The sequence below is a fragment of the Sabethes cyaneus genome, chromosome 2 (genome assembly GCF_943734655.1).
Source record: "Sabethes cyaneus chromosome 2, idSabCyanKW18_F2, whole genome shotgun sequence".
Classification (NCBI taxonomy): Eukaryota; Metazoa; Arthropoda; class Insecta; order Diptera; family Culicidae; genus Sabethes; species Sabethes cyaneus.
Window position 1 is genome coordinate 148,333,740 of NC_071354.1, and position 22,958 is coordinate 148,356,697.

Genomic DNA, 22,958 nt, shown 5'->3' on the forward strand with positions numbered 1-22,958 from the left:
TTCATTCATTATGGCATTGAAATATTATTTATTCATCATAATTAGTACTGTACGGATTTTGATTCAGTTTTATTAGTTGAATCTAAATCCGTACACCTGTGCAGTATCCTTAGTGATCCAACTCTATTCTATGTTTTGCCAAACAAAATGGAAATAACTAAAGCTAAATATATGTCGATAAACTGGAAGATGGCAATTACGATAATACATGGTGGATAATCCCTTAATAAAAGCATCGAGATAGTTTAAGTTCCGGTCACTACGATAAGAGCTATTATATTGAATTGGTACTCTCGAAATACCGGAGTCTTTTCTGCAATTTTTCAGCTTTCCGTATAATTTGCAACAAAAATCAAGAAAAAATGTTATATATTGTTTATAAGTGAAGTTCATTTACTCTAAAATGTTAAAAAAGTTTGTTTCTAAGCCTAATATTTCCAGAGACATAAGGAAAAGAATGTAAGAACATTTAACACAAACGAGGTTTTGTTACAAGTGGGATGGATAGAACCAATATTTAATCAGTACCAAACCTGATATTTTAACTTTCCGACCGAAAATGAACCCATAATTTGGCTTAAAAACAAAAAGATTGATTCCTTGTAGTGTTCCTACTGTGCGTGTGAACGACTCTTAGATGAGCAGGACTAAAATACAATGCGTCAATTATCGAGAAAAATATATTTTATAAAGTAATCAGTCAAATAAAGAAAAACAATTTAGCCACAAACTTTAAACTCATTTCGATCAAGCTTACTCGTATTTAGATTCAAAATTATGTGGACTTTGATTGATTTTTAACATGGTGTACGGATTTTGAGTCACAGGTGTACGGATTTTGAATCAGGCATAAAAAATTGTACGGATTTTGAATCAAGAGATGCACATTTTGATCTCGTTTTTTTATAACTAGGATTAATTTTAGTTTCCTGTTATTCGAAATAACGTTAAAATGAGCATTATACTGTCAAAAGAAAACATGACGAATTGCTTATTACAATATTATAATTTTATATTGACCATTTAAAATTGTCTAGCTCTTAGGTGTACGGATTTCGATACGGCACGGTATCTCTTACTGTTTAAAAAATAAATTTTTTATCTAACTTTTAGGGGGATTAATCAAATAATTGTTCATGCCATATGAAAGAGCTTTTAACGCTGAGAAATTTCTCTGAACATACTTAACCAGTATAATCAACCATTTCGGCGCAATTAAAAAAACGCGTGTTCTGATACCAATGGGACCACTGTGCGGTGTTGTGGAACGTCATGTATGACGAGGTGTTGAAGCTAAAGTTCCCGGTAGGGGTGGTGATTGTCGGCTTTGCGGACGATATCACCTTGGAAGTCTACGGTGAATCTATCAGAGAGGTTGAGTTGACGGCTGCCCACTCTATAAGCATTGTCGAAGATTGGATGCGCTCCAGGAAACTTGAGCTAGCGCATCATAAAACGGAGATTATCGTGGTGAACAACCGCAAGTCAGTGCAGCAAGCAAATATAAGCGTCGGGAACTGCACTATTTCGTCAACGCGGTTCTTAAAACTCCTGAGAGTCATGGTCGACGACAAGCTCAAGTTCGGGAGCCACGTCGACTATGCCTGCAAGAAGGCTTCCACAGCTATTTCGGCATTGTCTCGTATGATGTCTAATAGCTCTGCGGTATATGGCAGCAAGCGAAGGCTTTTAGCCAACGTGGTCCAGTCGATACTTAGGTATGGCGGACCGGTGTAGTCATCGGCGTTAGGAACCAAAAGCTACCTAGGTAAGCTGGAAAGTACCTATCGTCTCATGTGCTTGAGCGTGGCGAGTGCGTATCGCATAGTTTCATATGACGCAATCTGCGTCTTAGCGGGTATGATGCCTATTGGCATCATCATCAGTGAGGACGTTGAGTGCTTCAACCAACGTGGAACTAGAGGCATACGGAGTACCACAAGATCGGCTTCGATGACCACATGGCACCGGGCATGGTCTGATTCCATAAAGGCCCGGTGGACACACCGATTTATTCCGGAAGTATCCGGGTGGGTTGACAGGCGCCACGGTGAAGTCAACTTCCACCTGACACAGATTCTGTCAGGGCATGGTTGTTTTAGACAGTATCTGCACAAGTTCGGGCATGCGGAGTCCCCCGCGTGTGCCGAATGCATGGATGCTGAAGAAACTGCAGAACATGTTTTCTTTATATGCCCTCGTTCCGTGGGCGTGAGAAGCAACATGCAGGCGGTAAGCGGACAGGACACTACGCCGGACAACTTAGTCCAAAGGATGTGTTCCAGCTCGTACGTTTGGGGAGCGGTCAATGCGGCTGCTACCCAGATTGTACTTGAGCTACAAAACCGCTGGAGAGTCGATCAACGGCGAGTAAATAGCCTAACTACCATAGTCCAGTAGTTGTCTAAGAGGGTGCGTTAAGCACAATAGCCCCTCCCTGAAGTAATACCGATAAGGTGGTGCCAGGGGGGATTTAGGCAGGAGACTCGAGTAGGGTTTTAGTGGGTCTGTGTCCTCACGCCCCATTAGGAGGGGTCGGGATACCAAACCCCACTCCCTGAGTTGTCTTCTCAGGTGTCTGGTAGTACCGTATCTTCTAGGGTGCTGAGCAGATTTCCCTACTCGTCAAAAAAAAGATGGGAGTTGGTTTCGAGGTAAGATGCTCGGCTATGCAGTGCTGTTAGATAGAGCCAGTGGGATTGTTGCGCTAGCCCCGTAACTGTCCTGTACCCTAATAGCCGGCTGTGAAGTCTCGCGGTAAACAAGGGTCATGTCTTAGAAGGAACGTTTAAGCCCAAAGTTTTTCAGATGGGACTGCCATCTTGGTTTTAGTGCCAAGACTCGCGTTTCTTAATTCACCAACTTACAACATGACTGGTGAATATTAATAAGAATAAATGAATAAATTTCCACTTGGAAAATTGCGGGCTGCGCCTCGATTTCGATATTTATTGTTTTAACAGTATTTTTTCTTACTTTCACGATCAAAAAAGTTTTTGGCTGATTGTGAGCTTTATTCGCAAGTGTCAACGCTGCCAAAATTTTAATGCAAATCACGCGTGTGTCACTGACTGCCAGGAATGACGAATAATGTTGCCACATTCACATCTTTATCAATTCATCATATCGCATCGTCTGTGCTGTGGGTTTAAGGTGCACGAATCATTTGCACGTGACAATCCGCACTGACGGCGGACGGATCAAAAAGGGTACCGAACGAGTTGTCCAGATTTGGGCATTTTGCGTTCCGCCTGTAAACATGACGAAAAGAATTTCTCGTGAGGACCGAAAAGCCGTACATGGGGTCGGCGTAATGGAAATTCGCACGGAGAACCACATTCCTGTGCAGTTTTGTTAATGTGCCCCTCGGTAAGCACCGTCCGATGACGTTCCCCTCCTGCTGCTTGCTGCAGGGCATCACCAGTATGTGGCGGGCTGATCGATGTTTGGTTTTGATCGGTTAAGGCACTGATCGAAGATAACGTGTTCGGCTGCTGCTGCTGCTGCTGTTGTCCTGTTGGTAAGATGATCAGTGATCTACGTGAGAGTTAATTAGTCGCACTCGAGTGTAATTAGTGGACGTACACACGACCGAACGAGAAAAGCAACTAAAGAATCTCTGCAATTAGGAAGCTGCAGATACGGTTGCACGATGCGTACGTGAGAAATGTCATTTCTAGTGTTTCGCATAGTAAGTATTTTCGAACTATTCGAATAGTTACTGATGTTACTTTACGAAAAACATGTGTTAATTAAAGTGATGTTAATTCTGATGTAAAAAATGTAATTCTGACATTTTTACAAATGTCATCCACATAGTTTCTCTATCATGGTTTAACTTGAAACGATTAATCAGTTCAGATAATAATTGCAGAAATATCTCGAGCAAACTCTCTCGCTAAAACTATTAAACCACTTAAGGCAAGGCCAAAAGCGGCACGGGAATTCGTCAACACGCGCCATGTCGGCGAAGTGTAGACAACATGACGAGATAATTGCTTAATCTCTTAAGTCCTACTTTAAACGCACGTTGATCCGTCGTCGTCCAACTTCGGTTCCGAAATGTGGTTCACACCTTTCCGACCTCGAACAATCCGATCCGTTCGCCGTTCGTGAATGGTTTTGCACCGACACGGATTATGTCAAGAGCGTCTGGACACTAGCGGCGTACTGATGGTAAGTCAACCAGTCAGTGTCACGTTCGGCTTTTTTGCGCGTGTTTCCATTTTATGCACGCTTATGTCAGATGATCGGTGGGGTAAGGCGGTTCGGAGTAGAAATTGGAGTTACGATGACGCGATGATTCCGGGCCGTAAGTCGTGGTCTAGTCAGTCACTGAAACGGCGTGATGCACTTGAAGATCGTACGTACCTGAAACGTGAAAAAGAGAACAGAAGATTCTTTGTTACATAAGGCGGCGGAAGAAAAGCGAAAGCACGTAGCTTTTCGATTATAATAAGGTAAGAGGATTTAGAAAGTTAGTTATTCGGGGAAAGTGAGCCATGACAACAAAGTGAAACCGCTTTACAATGACTGAATGACTAGTTATTCTCGAAGAGTTTGCCAATTTTGCTTTTTGTATTCAAACATGACTGACACTATATTTGAAATCAAAAAATGTCAAAGTCAATACTCTATAAATCGAATTCCAGAACAAGTTTCCCGAAAGAATTGTCATCCCCTGAATTTTCATAGATTTTATCTTTCATAAAAATTTAGCTTTTTGAGCAAACCATTCGGTATTCGGCCCAAACCGGTACGATAATGAAAACAATCATCTCATGCAAACATTATACATATTCATGAACCGCTCCGGAAACATTACGTGCAACTATTTGTACGATCAACTAACATACAACTTAATTAAAGCTACTTCCCACTGACATTGACGAACGAATTCAAATTGACACCGGCTGATTATGGTCGACACGTAGCTCAGGATTCCTTGCATCTCGCCACCACTGACTGAGTGGTAATTAACTTTTTCTTCTCTTACGCAACGACATTATTAATTTTCATACAGTGCACTTTTTGTTTTAACTTTCCAGACAGTCATTTCCACCACAGCAGCCTTCGTGGCAGGTGAGTGAGTGTCACTTTATCAATCTTTCCTGTTTACTCGCAACTGGCTTCTCACCGATATAGGCAATGTGTAGGACCACTTGTTGATCGAAAACGGTAGTGAAATAATCACTGTTTTTACAACTCTAAATCAAACAAATAAGTCGACATGGAAAAGGTAACAAACCTTTAAGGGATTGGGGCAGGTTTCCACTAACTAAGCAAATCTTTTTATGCAAACTATTTTAATTGAATTAATAGAGTTAGGTAATTACTCGGAACTGGTTGTCCACCACTACTTTATCAATACCCTCTTGGATCTAAAGTAGTTTTGGGACCTTATTGAAATACCAAAATGAACTAAAATGTAGCAATATTTTAAAATAGTTCCACTAATGCACAAGCGACATATCGAAAACGTTCGGTAAGATTTTCTCAATTATTTCGTTTACTCCCCGTTTTGAAGTCCAGTTAACTAATCATTTATTTTTTCCGAAAGGTTGCACTCAACACCTACTTTACACGCCATTAGTCATATCCGTTTTCCCATTCCGCTGAGCTGGATATGTAATGTAACTTTATCTGACAGACGGATAGACAGCGTCTCACACGAGGTAGGTACTTTTGACCAGCAGCCGTCGAAAGGTGGCTTGCGCAAAAGGCTTCCACCCGCAGCTGTCGGGTTGTTTTACGAAAGCTTCCGAGTAGCGCAGCCAGCAGCAACGGTGCGAAGAGTCGTAGACATGCGAGAAGTTCCTAAAGCTCACTTCACTGGTTCACCGACTGGTTCGGCGGCGGTGGCGACGGCGTCGCACGGTGACAACCATTCCGACGCCCGCACTGACATAGCACAGTGCGCAGTAAAGGTGATATTTTTATTAATTTATTGCACTCAAATCGATTTCCACCGGCTGTGCGGTGGTGACCAGTCAGCTCGTTATCGGGCGTACGCTTAGTTTAATCAATTTAGTTTTCCTATTTGGAGCAGGATCGGTGATTCCATACCATCCAGAGGTGGAGTCGTTTTTGCCATTCCGAGGCGTGCGAAACGCAAATGGCACCATGGCATGGCATGCCGGTGTCGATGTCGCGCAGATCAATGATGGTAATGCGTCGCTTGTCGGGTAAATCTTTTCTTCTGCTGTTATGACACACCGCGATGGAAATGCCTGGTTTTCACCGACTCCGTGGGGAGTCCATTTTCCGTAGAAGCCACAGCGCAGCATAGAGCGATGAGAGCCCAACAACGGTGGATAACATCAGAAAGGTAGGACCGTTCCGAGGAAAGGTTCGATGGGAGTGTTCGAACTGGATGTCCTGAGTTTTCAGACTAAAGCCATATTTTCACATTACTTGCCATTATTTCATGCCATTGCAAGTTTAGTCGGTAATGTGAAGTAAACATTATTTATTGTAATATCTCTATTAAATGTTCGAATGAAGTTTTCAACCTAAGATGAGTTCTTTATATTTCTTCAATCTTCTACGCGCAGTTGGAGCGCGAATACGAGCGCTGCCCAAGACATGGTGTCAAAAACATCATCGGGGACTGTAATGCTCAGGTTGGTCAGGAGAAGAAATTTTAACCACTAATTGGACGATTCAGTGCACACCCGCAAAGAAACGAAAGCAGCCTAAGATTTTTCTTCTTCGCCCCCTCCAAGAACATGACTATACGTAGTACCTTTTCAAACATAAGCCACAACAACCTGGAGTACACCTGGAAATCACCCAACCAGCTGGAATCAAAAATCGATCACGTTCTAATAGATGCTTGGCACTTTTCAGACACTATCGATGCGCTAACATTGAATCGGTCCACTGCCGAGTGATGGTTCATTCATTTAATCAGCTCCAGGCCGTGGTTTACTCTGCTGTACGAAGAAGTCGTCTCCATTCCACTCGGTTTATGGCCGCAATTCGCCAGCCACGTAATTTGCCTAGGGTCCGCAGGTCGCCTTCCACTTGATCGATCCATCTTGCTCGCTGCGCGCCCTGCCGTCTCGTTCCAGTCGGATCGTTATTGAGAACTTTTTTAACTGGGCTGTAGGCCGACATCCTCACGACGTGCTCAGCCCATCGCAGGTGACCTATTTTTGCGGTGTGAGCGATGGCTGGTTCCCCAAGCAGCTGATTCAATTCATGGTTCCTTCGCCTCCTCCACGTTCCGACTTCAATCTACACTCCGCCGTAAATGGTGCGCAACACCTTCCGTTCGAAAACACTAAGGGCGCGTTGGTCCTCCACGAGCATAGTCCATGCCTCATAGCCGTAAAGGACAATCGGTCTAATCAGCGTGTTGTAGTTTGTTAACTTCGTGCGATGGCGAATTTTGTTCGAGAGCAGCGTCCTACGGAGTCCAAAGTAGGTACGATTTCCTGCCATAATGCGTCTTTGTATTTCTCTGCTGGTGTCGTTGTCTGCGGTAACCAGTGAGCCCAGTATTTTGTTTTCGATACATTAATGACAAGTCCAATCCGTTTAGCTTCAGCCTTCAGTCCGATGTACGTTTCCGCCATCCTCTCAAAGGTACGTGAAATAATGTCAACGTCGCCAGCGAAGCCATGAAGCTGGACTGACTTCGTGAATATCGTGCCAGTCGTGTCTATCCCCACTCTTCTTATCATACCCTCCAAACCGATGTTGAACAGCAAACATGAAAGCCCATCACCTTGCCGTAAGTCTCTTCGAGATCCAAAGGGACTCGAAACTGCCCCTGATACTCGAACAACACACATTACTCGATCCGTCGTCGCCTTGACCAATCGCGTTAGTTTATCCGGAAATCCGTAGTAGTACATAATCTGCCATAGCTGGTCTCTATCGATCGTGTCGTACGCCGATTTGAAGTCAATGAATAAATGATGCGTGGGCACATTGTATTCGCGACATTTCTGCAACACTTGCCGAAGCACGAAAATCTGATGCGTGGTGGCACGGTCCCCCATGAATCTCGCTTGATATTGCCCCTCGAACTCCTTTGCAAATGGTGATAGTCGACGAGATAAAAGTTGGGAGAGTACCTTGTAGGCGGCGTTTAACGGTGTGATTGCGCGGTAATTACAACAATCCAACTTGTCGCCGTTTTTGTAGATCGGACACACGATGCCTTCCGTCCACTCCTCCAGTAGTAGCTCCTCCTCCCAAATCTTGAAAATGACCCAGTGAAGCGCTCTAGCCAGTGCGTCACCACCATATTTCAGCAACTCGCCGGGTAGCTGATCGACCCCAGCCGTTTTGTTGTACTTCAGCTGACCGATCTCTTCTGCTACCTCCTGGAGGTCGGGGGCTGGTATTCTGTCATCTTCTACACGCGCTCCAAGACCTATTGCTATATCGGCACCTTCATGTTCAGCTACATCGCTGTTAAGGTGCTCGTCATAATACTGCTTCCATCTCTCGATTACGTCACGTTCGTTCGTGAGAAGATTACCGTCTGAGTCCCGACCAGGGCTTCGACCGATCCTTTTTTTCTACCGCAGTCACACCAACGCGCATTCAAGTTCACACCGTCCGTTTAGAGGTGGAATACGAACGCTATGCATAACACAACTGGCAGTTTGCTCAGTCAAACGCCGATGGCACACAGCAGAACGAACGTGTTCTAGAGCTTTTTGACATTTTCGTTTCGATCAAGTTGCCTTTACCGTTTGAAGCAGCGAATGACTGCAAAACAGTCAAATGACTGGCAATCACCACGCTAACGAAAAGCAACCGCACAATCGTATGATTCAATACTACAAAAAAACAACCACTACATGTGCATGGAAGAAGTCGGTCGGACTCCGTTCAACACAAACGAATATTTTGCTTGCGTCGGACCGACGTCCGGGTGACAAACTATTACTGTGAGCAGACGATTTGGAGACAAAAAGAGAAACGAAAAAATACGTCACCGTATGCTTCCAGTCAGTTTGCAGTTTATATTCTCAAAGCGCAAAGCAAAACGGGAGATCGACTGTTTGCTTTTGCTGAGATGCCGCATGAATTGTAAGACGGCAGCAGCGCAAGCGGCAGAATGACTGAATTCAAAAAACAGTCAAATGATCGTTCAAAAAGCGGAGTTTGAATGCGGAAAGTTCGCAGTCACGGCAGTCACATTCAACTTGCGATCCCTTTTCAAGCCCTGGTCCCGACACATATCGGCCTGCGGCACATAGCCTTTGCGTGAACGGTTTAACTTCTCGTAGAACTTCCGTTTATCGTTAGCACGGTACAGTTCTTTCATAGCTTCGCGATCTCGTTCTTCCTGTTGGCGCTTTTTCCTCCGGAAGACCGAGTTTTTCCTGTTCCGTGCTTGTTTATGTCGCTCCAAATTCGTCCTCGTACGGTGTTGCCGCATTCTTCTCCTGCACTAATTGCTCGCATTCACCGTCGAACCAATCGTTTTTTCGGTTCGGATTCATTGTACCTAGTGCCGCTAGAGCAGTACTACCGATGGCGGTCTTAATGCCTTTCCGTCCATCTTCAAGAGTTGCTGCGCCAAGTTGCTTTTCTGTTGGTAGTGCTGCTTCCAGCTGCCAGTGATGGTTAAAATACGCCAAAAACTATCTGTTGTGAACAACATATGATACCGGCACCCGCCACGGGTTAATCTAACTGAAACCATCGGATGTCGATCTGTTGCCTCTCGATGAAGCCCCTCTTGTGAACTGTTGGAGTACCATTAAAACAACCGTTAACAGCGTAGCGGACAACGTCTTAAGCCATGTGGTACCATCCGACGTAACGAATTCGAATGGTTTGATGAGGAGTGCCAGCAGATATTGGATGAGAAGAACGCAGCACGGATACTAATGCTGGGTGGAGCCACCCGTCAGGATGTAGGGCGGTATAAACAGAAGTGGAGATAGCAAACCCGATTCTTCCAGAAGAAGAACAGGACAGGAGGAGAAGGAGTACGAGGAACACGACCAGCTGTACCGCTTTCTCGACACACGGAAGTTTTATCAAAAATTCAACGAATCTTGCAAGGGTTTTATGCCGCGGGTCGAAATGTGCAGAGACTTATCTCTTAATTATCATCTTAATCGAAAGGTGGAAGCAGCTTACGATGAATTAATAGAAGGGTGTGCAGGCGAAAGACCATGGCATAGTGTTGTGGAGGAAGCGGCTTTGTTGGTACAGTAAGCAACAAAGATGTGCCACCCCCCACCATAAATGGTGGCATTGGAGCAGAATTTATAAAATGGGCACGGATAAGTTGGCAAGCTGTTTACATCTATTGATTGCTTAGATTTGGGATACGGTAGGATCACTGGAGGGGTAGTGGAAAGCTGGGGTTATAAGTCCCATCCAGAAGAATGGCTACAAGCTGAATTGTGAGAGCTACCGAGCGATCACTAACCTGAATGCCGCCTACAAAGTGCTTTCCCATGTCATCTTCCATTGACTGCCCCCAATAACCAATATATTTGTGGGAAGTTATCAGGCCAGTTTCATACAGGGTCGTTCAACAATGGACGAACTCTTCAGCCTGCGGCAGATCCTCCAGGAGTGCCAGCCTCCTCGATTAAACATTCGGCAATTAGACAACCCGCGAGTTATCGAAAACTACGCGCGCGTACTGGATGAAGCTCTAGCTTCCTTTGCGAGGCTAGGTGCTTCGACCCTCGAAGACGGATGGAGTAGCATACGCTCGGCTGTCAATGGGGACGCAACCGCGGTGCTAGGTAATAAACCTCGAGCGCACGAATTGATTGGTTTCATGGGGAATGCCAACAAGCGAAACTATTTTAGCATTGCAACGAAGAGAATTTGGCCAAGTATCGGCGAGCGCGAAATGAGTTGACCACGATCCTGAGCAGAAAAAAGCGTCAAAAAGAGGGCAGAGATAGTGAGAAGCTGGAACAAGTATTCCGGGCTAATGAAACGCGTAAGTTCTTACGTAAGGTGAAATAATCTCGTAAGGGACACACGCCGAAGTTCGATATGTGTGGGGATAAGTAGGGAAACCTGTTCATAAACGAGCGTGAGGTGGTCGACAGGTGGAAGCAGTTGTTCGATGAGCATCGACGCAACGACGATATAACAGAAGGAGATGCAACGGAAGTTAACCTAGGAATGCCTACAAATGATAAAAGCGTGCCGGCTCCCGAACTTGAAGAGATCCGGCGAGAAATCGGTCAGTTGAAGAATAATAGAGCCGCCAAAAAGGACCAACTCCCAGCAGAACTCTACAAAAATGGTCAAGAACCGCTAGCAACGGCCCTTCACTGGATAATTTCAAGAATTTGGAAGAAGGAGTGGAGAAGATGAAAGGTGTGGTGTGGTCCCATCTACAGAGAGGATGGCCGGCTGGGTTACTGTAGACGGATTTGACGCCAACTCAACCAGAGGTTGGTATGTCCATCTCCGGATTCAATGAGAATTTGTGTGCGTAAAGAGCTTATTTACGTGAACATGAACATTTACATGAATTTGCCTACTAAATTTTTCCAAAATTGGTCTAGACTACTGTTGGAAAGTTGGAGTTTCATAAGGCCATAATCACACTCCTTTCCGGTGCTTGGTGACGACATCGCATTTTGAAATATTTAGTGTGACCTGTAGCACTAGTCAACTTTAGGTAACATGAAACGAGGGCTTGAAACGAATGTTAACTGGTTTAAGGATCTTGCTCAAAACATAAAATATCTGTCCTTGGACGCACAACTTACGGTTGAACGAAAAAAAAATCTGAGTTATCATTTACCACTGGTTCACATTCGTCAATTTCCTCGAAAATAGTTAATTTCCTTAAAAATAGTGATACACTCTGTTAATTAGTTATTTCACACTTGACCGCAATATAATAGTATGTAAACGATTACATGCAACTAAGGTCATTGCAAATATTTTATAAAGTTTTTGTCCTTTCGTTGTTAGACAGCTGAAGGGGGGGGGGGCACGAAAAAGAACCTATGAGATGTTTTACAAAAGCAAAAAAAAGCAATTTAAGCGTTTTTACTTAAGGTTTAATTGTGAAAACCTAATGTATTGTGGCTTTTCATATACACTTTAACATGAACCAAAAGAGAGAAAAAAATCGAAAGAATTTTTTTTTCCTTTTTTTGATCATTCATTGTTTGAACTACAACTTCTGTTTCATACTAGAAGGGTTAAAACCCGTTTTTCGAGTTCTTTACGATATGGAAAACATAGACAATTGATTTTATACAAAAAAATTTGACGCCAATTGCGAAAGGTGACAAAAACTTTAAAAATAATTTGCAGTAGCCTAATTGTAACTGTTGCAACAAATTAATCGCCCAAAACCTATTTTCGGATCAGACAGACGTTAATTCTTCCTCACATTGAAAATTGCTGCATCGCGTCATATGCATGTTATTTCGTCAACACCTTTTGCATATCAGACATTAGTTTTGAATAGATTCTTGCAGTATATGGATACAGTCAGGCGAAAGAAAGGGTTGGTTGCTCACTCTTTTAGAACTGTTCACTTTCAGGACATCAAATTAGTCTAGGTTTATAGTGGTTCTAAGAAATTTTGTTAGAACGAGAGGACTTAATCACTTTTTCCGGCATGTTTCCCAAGTAAAAATGTCAAATTAGTACGAATCTGAACGTAGTAAAGAATTTTGGACCTGTTGGGACAAAAGATTCTTTAACAAAAACTTTTCCCAGTATGGACGTGAAAAGTTTTTAGATGCATCTATCTGCACGCAAATGGTTTTCCCCCTCGAAAATGCTTTGCTTCATTTCTTTAAATGAGTTATCCACAACAACCTGAGGACGCAAGCTTGTTGGGAGAATGAAAGCATTGTTTCATTACTGTAGATCACAATGGTACAGTAGTGAAATATCTTTTGAATTCGAAAACAATTCGGTGCATAACACAAATTATCGGGACCAGTTTGACAAATATTAATATTGTTGTAACATTTAGAGAGCATTGCGTTTGCAGCGCATTCTTCTATGAAAATATCACCATTTTCGCCAAGTCATCGTTACTTATGGCTGTAAATTCTTCTATATTGGGAGTTTTAATTAAACCCAATAGAAAATCTTTGCTTCTTTCTACTTTAGAAGCATTTTTTATAAAAGGATTTGAGACAGCATTTAACATTGCACGTAAATATTAAATAGTAAATTTGTATTGTTTGTTTTTATTAATATATCAATCGAATTTAAATAAAAACAATCTGCTCCTGGGGTTTAATTTTTTGAAAATTTTATTTCTATGAAGTATGGCTACGAAATGAGTCACATCTATCCGAATATATGTTTGTGGAACTACGTCACACTCTTCGGAAATAAGTTTAAAATACGTTTCTAAATAAGTAGATCTTGTTTTAAACTCAGTGAACTTATCTACTACTACAGAAATTAATACGGGGAAAATTCAACTGTAATTTCTGCAGGTTTTTTGAATTCCTCTAGCCATATTGCTAGGCAAGAGGAGATTTCGAATGCGGAAAGGTTAGTGGATAAAAAAACTACAAGGTATACAGCCCTAAGGATTGTAAGAAAGGGTGACGTAGGACTGTGTCATATAATACTCATTACATTGATAACATGTTTTAATCGATGAAGTATAACTTTATGTCTTATCATTAGATCAAAGACTAATGCAAACTGCATTTATGGCATATGCCTATTTGAGTATCTGTGAGTATCATTGTTTGAGTGTTTATTTGTAAAAGAGCGAAATATTCTGATTTAATTCTTCATAGAATGGTGGTTTGAAAAAAAAAACCGTTTGAAATTGTTTGGTGGCCCTGAAAAGAACTATGCTGATAGCACTTCTTAAAAATCAGTACTATAATTACTGTTGCCAATATATAGATGGATGTCGCTATTCGGTCCTTTAGACTCTAGGATGATGGTTGCCCGCTAATACAGGAGTGATAGGAAATACCAAATCCCTGTAAAGTAGAAATGGATTAGTTTTATCAAAATACTGACCGTACGTCAGTGCGATCGGGCGATAAAAGAGCAGACGGCGAACCTAGTGTGCTATTTTATAATCACTGGCACTGCGGTTGTACTTGTAAGCTAGTGTAGGTGTGGGAGAAACCAGATCGGCTGCTGCTGCTGCTCAAATAATTATCCGAATGGGACGTTTACCATTTAGAAAGTGTAGAAATATCTTTCCATTCTTCAATTACTATAGCTCTTATAAGAACTGTTTAAGACCACAACGGCCTGCTGCTGAATTTACTGCCAGTCAGTCGTTCCGTTTCCGTTTGCCATCAGTGTTGGTTTACGATAATTGCGATCGAAGTTGCCGCCAAAATGCCATCGGCTTTGCCTCCAATTGCCATAATGTTACCACTAACAACCGGCGTTGCCGCGAAATGTCCTTGGTCTTGCCACCAATTGCCATCCCAAGCACCTAGTTTGCCTCCAATTGCTGGTGTTTCTGCCATCCATTTGCCATCGGCGTTGCCACCAATTACTGGTGTTGCCCACCAATAGCCGTCGACAGTAAATACTGACCGTCCGTCAGTGCGATCGTGCGATAAATGAGCAGGTGGCGAACTAAGTGTACCATTTTATAGTCACTGGCACTGCCGCTGCTACTTGTAAGCTAGTGTAGGTGTTGGGGGAAACCATATCGGCTGCTGCTGCTTAAATGATTTTCCGACACTGATTGAGCAAGCTGTCGAACAATTTCGCATGTCTGCGATGGGGATAATGCAAAATGTAACGTAAAGTGCATCGTGTGGGATTCACGTTGGCCATTGCCCGCTGATTCCGCTTGTCTTCGGGGTCGGTGTTGCCGTCAATAGCCATCGATGTTGCCAATTGGATTGGAAAAGAGGTGTGGCTTACAAAGTGGTCTCAAAGGTTATCATTTGGATCCAAATCCTTTGGTGTATCTAATTGTCGTCCGTGCCTGTGAAGCTAGGCGATCACAAGGGAAATGTATGGGAAAATTCGACCTTAAAATGTTACACACATTTTCACTATTTAGCGTATAAAAAATTATTATTAATATATTACTATAAAATTGCTGGACATTTTATCTATCCAACGACATATTAACTGTTATGTTTCGTTCAGTAGTATAGTAGCTATTAGCGTTTGAAATATTTCATTCAAACGTTACACTTCTATCTTTCGTTTTTACAAAGTGCTACCCAATCCCAGTATAGTAAACAAAGACGTAGTCCTACGTCAAAATCAGAGGGGTTGTGTACAAGACACGACCGCATATATAAGTGACGCAGGACTACGTGAGTCTCTTTGTAGTGATAGTGGCATGTATTCATGCTTGTAATCATTCGATTCTTCATGTATAGATGCTATATGCCACATATAGAGTAGGGCGGGGCATAAGTGCGATGTTTGAAGTTGTCATCAATTTTCGCGAGATATAAATAAGAACAACAACAAAATATATTTTACAGTGATGCAGCAACTCAATGTCTTTACATTCAACTATAAATCATCTGGAATAATAGTGTTATTGAAAATAAATTCTTCATTCTTCTGAACAAGTGCCGATTCGCACTTTTACCCCACTAGCGGGGTAAAAGTTCGATTACCGCGGGGCAAAAGTGCGAAGCTCGAATCCATGAAATTAGCACAGCAGTAGCTAACAAAACCATATTATCGTTAATCTGCAGTATGTTTCGGTAAGGAATATTCTCAATTTACACCTTTCCTATTTTTCGCTGGTGTATTGCAGCCTCCGACAGATCGAAACTTTCCCAAACGTTTGTTTTATGTTTCATCAGCGGAAAAACATTGTTTTCCTTCGACCAACATCTGTAGAACACAGTTTTCTGCAGATCTTCCATTTCTAGTATCTGTAATATAGTGCCAAAAGCTGTATATAAGCTATACATTTTTGCCCCGTCCATGAATCGCACCTTTACTCCGCTAGGCGCTTGACGGGGTTTGATTAAATTATGGAAAAGCGAAACTGTTATTTTCTTGATTCAAATAGAATTTCGTTTCGAAACAAAAATATTTTTAGGTTGTTATAAAAATTTCGTTTGAAACAAACGAATTTTTTCGCTGCGTGATAGAACTAGAACTCCTTTCCCCGAACAACCCCGTTGAGAATCGCGGTTATAACGCTGACGGACGAACAGCGTCGCCCGCTACCTTACAAGTCGCAAGGACTTGCATAGTGTCGTCGTCCCGTCAGTAAAATGAGTTAGATTCTCGATCCATGAATCGAACTTTTACCCCGTCAATAAATCGAACTTTTGCCCCGCTAGGCGCTTGACGGGGTTTGATTAAATTATGGAAAAGCAACATATATTTTGTAAATTCTTCTCACCGCAATTTCAAGAGAGATATCTGAGTGATGTAAAACGCTGCTACAATTTGTGAATAAGTAATATCCTCCTGTTGATATCGTATTTGCCGTACAACGAAATATTACATCAAAACCGTTCTAAAATAACTTTTATCCATAACTCAGCAACTATGATTCGTAAACAACAAATGTTTATGATGGATTTAAGCTGTCAAAGTACTCACCCATCCATGCCAATGTAGTCAATTTACTCGAAATCCGCACTGATAAATCATTGAATCGCACTTTTACCCGCATCGTACTTTTACCCCTCCTTACTCTATACATGCTACATGCGTTGTATGTAACATTTATCAAAGTAGTAACATAGCATAGGTTCAATTCTCAAAAGATTGTGGAAACAATTTAACAAAATCAAGAACACAAACTATTGCTTTCTTGCTACCTTACTGAAATTAAAGATTGTTTTTATTATCCATGGTTTCCCACGTTGAAGGGATTTTACCAATTCAATCCTATTTTATCAACAGCACATCTTTTCACAAGCATGTGTATTCATACAGAGTCGTATTATAACCGAACAGTACAGCTGTAGCACATTTTTCCAACACAGATATCAAGTTCGCCGAGGTTTATTCGTCTCGCAGTAAAGAATTTGCGATCTGTTGGGACGACGAACTTGTGTCATTTTTTCTGGCACACTTCCCTAACACAGACATCAAATTGGACTAGGTTTAATCGCGTTCGTAAGGAATCTGTTGACACGAGGGGGCTTTGTTACTCTCTCTGGCGTACTTTCCAAGCAAGGACATCAAAATGATCTAGGTTGAACCGCTGTGTTAAGAAATCTTGTTGAAATGAGGAAATTTTGTCACTTGTTTTGGCTTACTAAGACGTAGTCCTACGTCAAAATGTCCTGCTGAGATGCTGGGATTTATACAAATGGTCTCCTACTGATAACTTTGATACAGTTTCTAAAACGTGTATCATTGCAGTTGTTAAATATCCAATACTGTAGAAACATCTTCATGGAGATATTCATTATTGATCATTTCATGCTTCATTTGAGTATATTTCTTCAAAGTGGGCAACATATTGGCATTCACATCTTCATTTGAATCAAACTCATCATTGATTATTTCGTTGCGAACATTGAGCGACGATTGAAACTTCGCTAAGGCTTTTCTTTCTTCACCGAAGATTCGCCGTTTTCTTCGGTACTGAATGTCAAGGCCTCTAGAATACATCAATTTTGCTTTTCTTTCCACGATTCGTGATCGTTGCACTGCAATCTGTACAACAGGCATTAGTGATGAGTTCCCCCGAAATTGATTCGTGTCGTTTAAACGTAAAGACACATTCATTTCCTTTCCCAGGGTGTCGATTATTCAGTGAAAATAAAATTCCCTGACTTTTCCAGGTTTTTCCAGGTATATTCTCGTTAATTTCCCTTTTTAAAGTGTTCATTTGGCTTAATTGGTTGTTTACTCTTAAATTATTATTTTCTAATAAGTTCGTTTTTCCTTTTCATCTTTTAATGCGAAATTTCTATGTGCAAAATTAAAACTAATTCGAACTTAATTAACGCACATCGAAATTAAAGAATTGAGCTAAATAAAAATTGCAAGATGTCTTTTCGGAAAAATGAAAGTAGTCTGCTGGTTTATCCAATTGCCAAAAGGTGGTGGGATAAGCCGTTTTGTCTAATTGATCACATGTAATGAATAGGTAAATCCGTTTCAAACATTTAACTATGCAAAACAATAAATATAGAAGTTGTTGTTGAAGAAGTTGATTAGAAGAAACTTTCTGACCCCAAGCCCGATTTGTCTGAGCAGCTATTTCGATTTGTTGGGAAAATTTACGGAAATAATTGTTCGTCGGGAATTTAAAAACTTTTGATGACAAATGACATAACGATGAATCGAGCAACGCAGCATCGTTGCATTATTTGCTTTTATTCGACCTAGGTACTTGCAGCCAACTTTTGATATTCAGGAAAATTTCGGGTTTGCGACTCTATCGACTCTCTGCTCGCAGTCTAGTTTCAAAGATATGACTGATTTGTTGTCAGAATGTTGAGGCTGAGATGGTCTTTCATTCGAATATGCTTAAAGCGTGGGTTTTCACTAGTGTTCGACATGAGAATAAAAATTAAATTCCGGGTTCTGACTCGTTCAGGTTGAATATCGTAGCTAATTTTTACAGACTGATCTTGGTACAGTTTGATTAGTCCTCGTTCCAATTACTGTCCGATCTCGGTCCGGAAGTTTGGAATTATCTAGAGGCAAAATTTGCTTGTTTTAAATGCTGTTTTTTTCTAAATATAAATGAATATTTGTTCTCCAAGCATCGAAGAGTGTTTTAACAATCTTGCTGAATTGGCCGCAGTGAAAATAGAAGAAGGATTCTTCCATCAAAGTATGCGGTTTGCGTGTCAACATCCACCAATCTGGCATGTACTTTTTATGTACATCTGTACAAAATAAGCAAATTTCTATACACAACTTTTGATCTAAATATTCCATTAATATCGAGGAATCCAAAAAATATTAATAATAATCAATTAGATTGTTAGCCCTTCGCTTTAAACCCAAAACCGATCAAATCGATCCAACCGTTGATTTATACACAGCAGAATAGCAGAATGCAAGTAAAAATAACATGTCATATTCTATTTGATTTGGGCACACGCAATGACCTTAAATAAAAAGGTGCCGGATACTTGAAGGCGATGCCATAACTTTTCCGGTATATTTTCTTCCCATGCTAAAAATCCCTGACTTCAAATGAAATTCCCTGACATTCCCTGACTTTTCCAGGTTGAAACGAATTTCCCTGACATTTCCAGGTTTTCCCTGATTTTCCAGGTAATCGACACCCTGTTTCCACTGCTTTGCCGACTAGCTTGCTTAACTTCCTACTCCAGCCGAAAGACAGCTGACCCTTTGGGTGTCCATGCCATACATTATGAGGATGAAAAAGATTTGGGTCTATATCAATTAATTTGACGATTGATAGGTCATCATCATCGTCGAACATTTTTTTAACTTTCGTTGCTAGTAAACGAAAGTGTTTCAGATTCTGTAAAATCTACCTGGTTTGGTGTGAAATCCGGGAAAATCTTACTAACATGCCGTTTAAAGGCAAGGTACTTATATCACCAGCAAACAGCGTATAAGCTTGCAAAGCGCTATCAGTTGCCAAACCATTTATTAGTACCGCTTGGACTCAATAAAGCTTGCTTGTAAATCTTAAAAAACGAGTAAGCTTTTGAATCGGTTCATGTATTAATTTTAAAATATCACTTAAGGCTTACCTTGAGAACAAATCATTAGAACTTTTGTAGGACTACGTCTCTCAGGAAGGTAGCTAGTATAGGGGGTAATTCCAAAAAATCAAAAAATGCAAGTGTCACGAAAAAATAAAATTTTTTGAACGCTAATAGCTCTTCCAATTGGTCGGTGTTAAGTCAGACCGAACCAAGTAACAAAAATCTAATTTCAAGAAAAACGAAGTCAAGGTTTACGATTCTGTGTTGTTTATTTGTAACATTTGTGGCTATTTGTAACATTTTTGTAATCTGATTAGAGTAAAATGTAGTTTAGGAAGTTCTTGATCAGGGCTGATGGTATATTTGTGTATGTGCCGTGACGCAGCAATTCTCAAAGCGAGAAAAATCGGCAACTGTCTTATCCGAGAAAAATGTTTGAGCGTTTCAAGTGCTGCTTTGTGTCAGTTAGTTGGTTGCAATTCTTTACATAGTTTCAATTGTATTTCTGTCAAATATGAAAATGGCTGTAAAGTAGAGTATCGAAAGGAACTAGTAAGATGCAGAGGACGTTAATTAATTGATATTTTAGTTGACTGTCCGCTTGTTAGTTGTGAGACAATTATACTTCAAAGCAATCTGTCATAATTAATAGTCCAATTAACAATTTCGTGGAAATTTCCGAATGCGAATCAGTGTTGTAAATGATAACCCAGAATAGTTAATTATTTTTTCAATCGTAGTTAATCGTAGTTGAAATCAAATTCCTTAAGTAAGCTAACTTCAACAATTGCATACCAGTTTCAAGCCAGTTGCCTAAAGTTGATTAGTGCTATAAGCAGGGATGGTTCGATCACTTTGACTCAATTTTGATTCATTTGACAGTGCCGTCCTAACGGGGCCAAATATGACAATGTTCTATATGATACATTTGTAGAGTACATTATTATCTATAATTTTGCTGAATAAAATTTTGCTGTATCTTTTGTAGTTACGGCGCCACAATGCTAGTATCTTATTAGTGACTAAATGAACGTTCATTTAGTCACTGATGAGTTACTAGCGCTGTAGCACCGTAACTACAAAAGATACAGCAAAACTTTATTCAAAAAAATTGTAGATTAGAACTAGTTCTACAAATGTCACATATATAACATTGTCATATTTGGCTTGGCTGAGACGGTACTGTCAAATGAATCAAAATTAAGTCGAAGTAATCGAACCATCCCTGGCTATAAGTTAGGCTAAAATTGCCAAATGTGCTGCGTGTCCGTAAAGTGAAACAGAAGCAGAAGAGAACAACCGAGAGGAAGGTGGCGTCATTGTTCCGCGCCTACAAGTTCCGCACCGAGTATCTACAAACGACAACAGCGTAACGGCTCCCAACCTCGAAGAGGTCCGACGAGAAATCGTTCTGCTGAAGATAAATAGAGCCGCCGGAAAGGACCGACTCCCGGTAGAACTCTACAAAAATGGTCAAGAACCGATAGCAACGGCACTTCACTGGCTGATTTCAAGGATTTGGGAAAAAGAGAAATTACCGGAGGAGTGGATGGAAGGCGTAGTCTGTCCCATCTACAAAAAGGGCGACCGGCTAGACTGCTGTAACTACCGCGGCATTACGCTGGTCAACGCCGCCTACAAGGTGCTCTCCCAGATTTTGTTGCGTTTTCTATCCCCAATAGCAAGATCATTCGTAGGGCAGTATCAGGCGGGCTTTATGGGGGCCCGTGCTACTACGGATCAAATTTTTACTCACCGACAAATCCTTCTGAAATGTCGAGAGTACAATCATATTTTCGTAGATTTCAGAGCAGCATACGATACCGTTGAACGAGAACAGCTATGGCAGATAATTCACGAGTACGGTTTCCCGGACAAACTGAGGCGGCTGATCAAAGCTACTCTGGAACGAGTGATGTGCTACGTGCGCGTTTCGGGGACACTGTCAAGTCGTTTCGAATCGCGCAGAGGGTTACGGCAAGGGGATGGACTGTCCTGTATGTTATTCAATATCGCTATTGAAGTTGTGATCCGGCGAGCGGGAATCGAAACGAGAGGAACGACCTCCAGCAAGAGTAGCCAACCCTTAGCCTTTGCAGACGACCGCGACATCATTACTAGAAACCGGCGGAGGCCGGGGACGGCGGAGGCAATCTACGCCAGACTAAAAACGAAGGCTAAGAGGATAGGGTTACAAATTAATGCGTTGAAAACCAAATATATGGTAGGAAGAGGCTCCCGATAAAGCAACGTTTGCCTCCCACGGACAGTGACTATTGACGGCGATGAACTGGAAGTGGTTGATGAGTTCGTATATTTGGGATCTCTGGTCACCGCCGACAATAATACGAGTGAGGAGATACAACGACGCATTCAAGCTGGAAATCAAGCTTACTTTGCCCTTTGCAAGACGTATCGATCAAAGAGCATACGCCGCCGCACAAAGTTGACGATGTACAAAACGCTAATCAGACCGGTAGTCCTCTACGGACTTCAGACAATAACTTTACTAACGGAAGACATACGTGCACCAGCCGTTGTTGAACGAAAGGTGTTGCGGACTATTTTTGGCGGAGTACAAACGGAAAGCGGAGAGTGGGGGAGACGTATGAATCACGAGTTACAGGCACTGCTTGGAGAGATTCCCATCGTACACCTGGCGAAAGTTAGGAGATTATGGTGGGCCGGCCACGTCGCAAGGATGCCGGACGACTGTGTAGTGAAATCCGTTCTCTTTAAGAACCCCACCGGTACCAGCAATAGAGGGGCTCAACGTGCTAGATGGCTCGACCAGGTTGAAGCCGGCTTGCGTGTGTCGAGACGCACAACAAATTGGCGACGAGTAGCACAGGACCGAGTACAATTGATAGGAATTCTTGAAACGGCCAGAGCCACGCTCTCGGCTGAATAAATCAGACTAATCTCAAGTTTTTAGTCTTGACCTTAAAATGTGGTCATACATATACATTAATATTTTTTGAAACGATGGTTCTACAATTGATGAAGGGACGGTAGGGGAAAGAAATGGAAATTTGGTGAAGGAGAGGAGTCAAAATGACTACTTGTCAAGCATAGCTACCAATATCCCCCCTCCTTTTCTTTCCGTTCTTCTCCTCCTTCACCAAAAAAATTTTCATATCTTTCCCCTACCGTCCCTTCATCAATTGTAGAACCATCGTTTCAAAAAATATGAATAAATCATCAAATCATGGAATAGCAAACTATCGTATCTGAACTATCCCGACGGTAGCTGATCCATCGGTTGTTTACAATTTGGGAGGACTGTGGGAGACCGCAGTGCACTCTGCAAAAAATTGCTTGAAGATGGAATAGACGGCACCAACCAATTGAACCGAAATTTTTTGGCATTTTGTTAGTCAAAAGATCAACCGGCTTAGGTTCTACCTC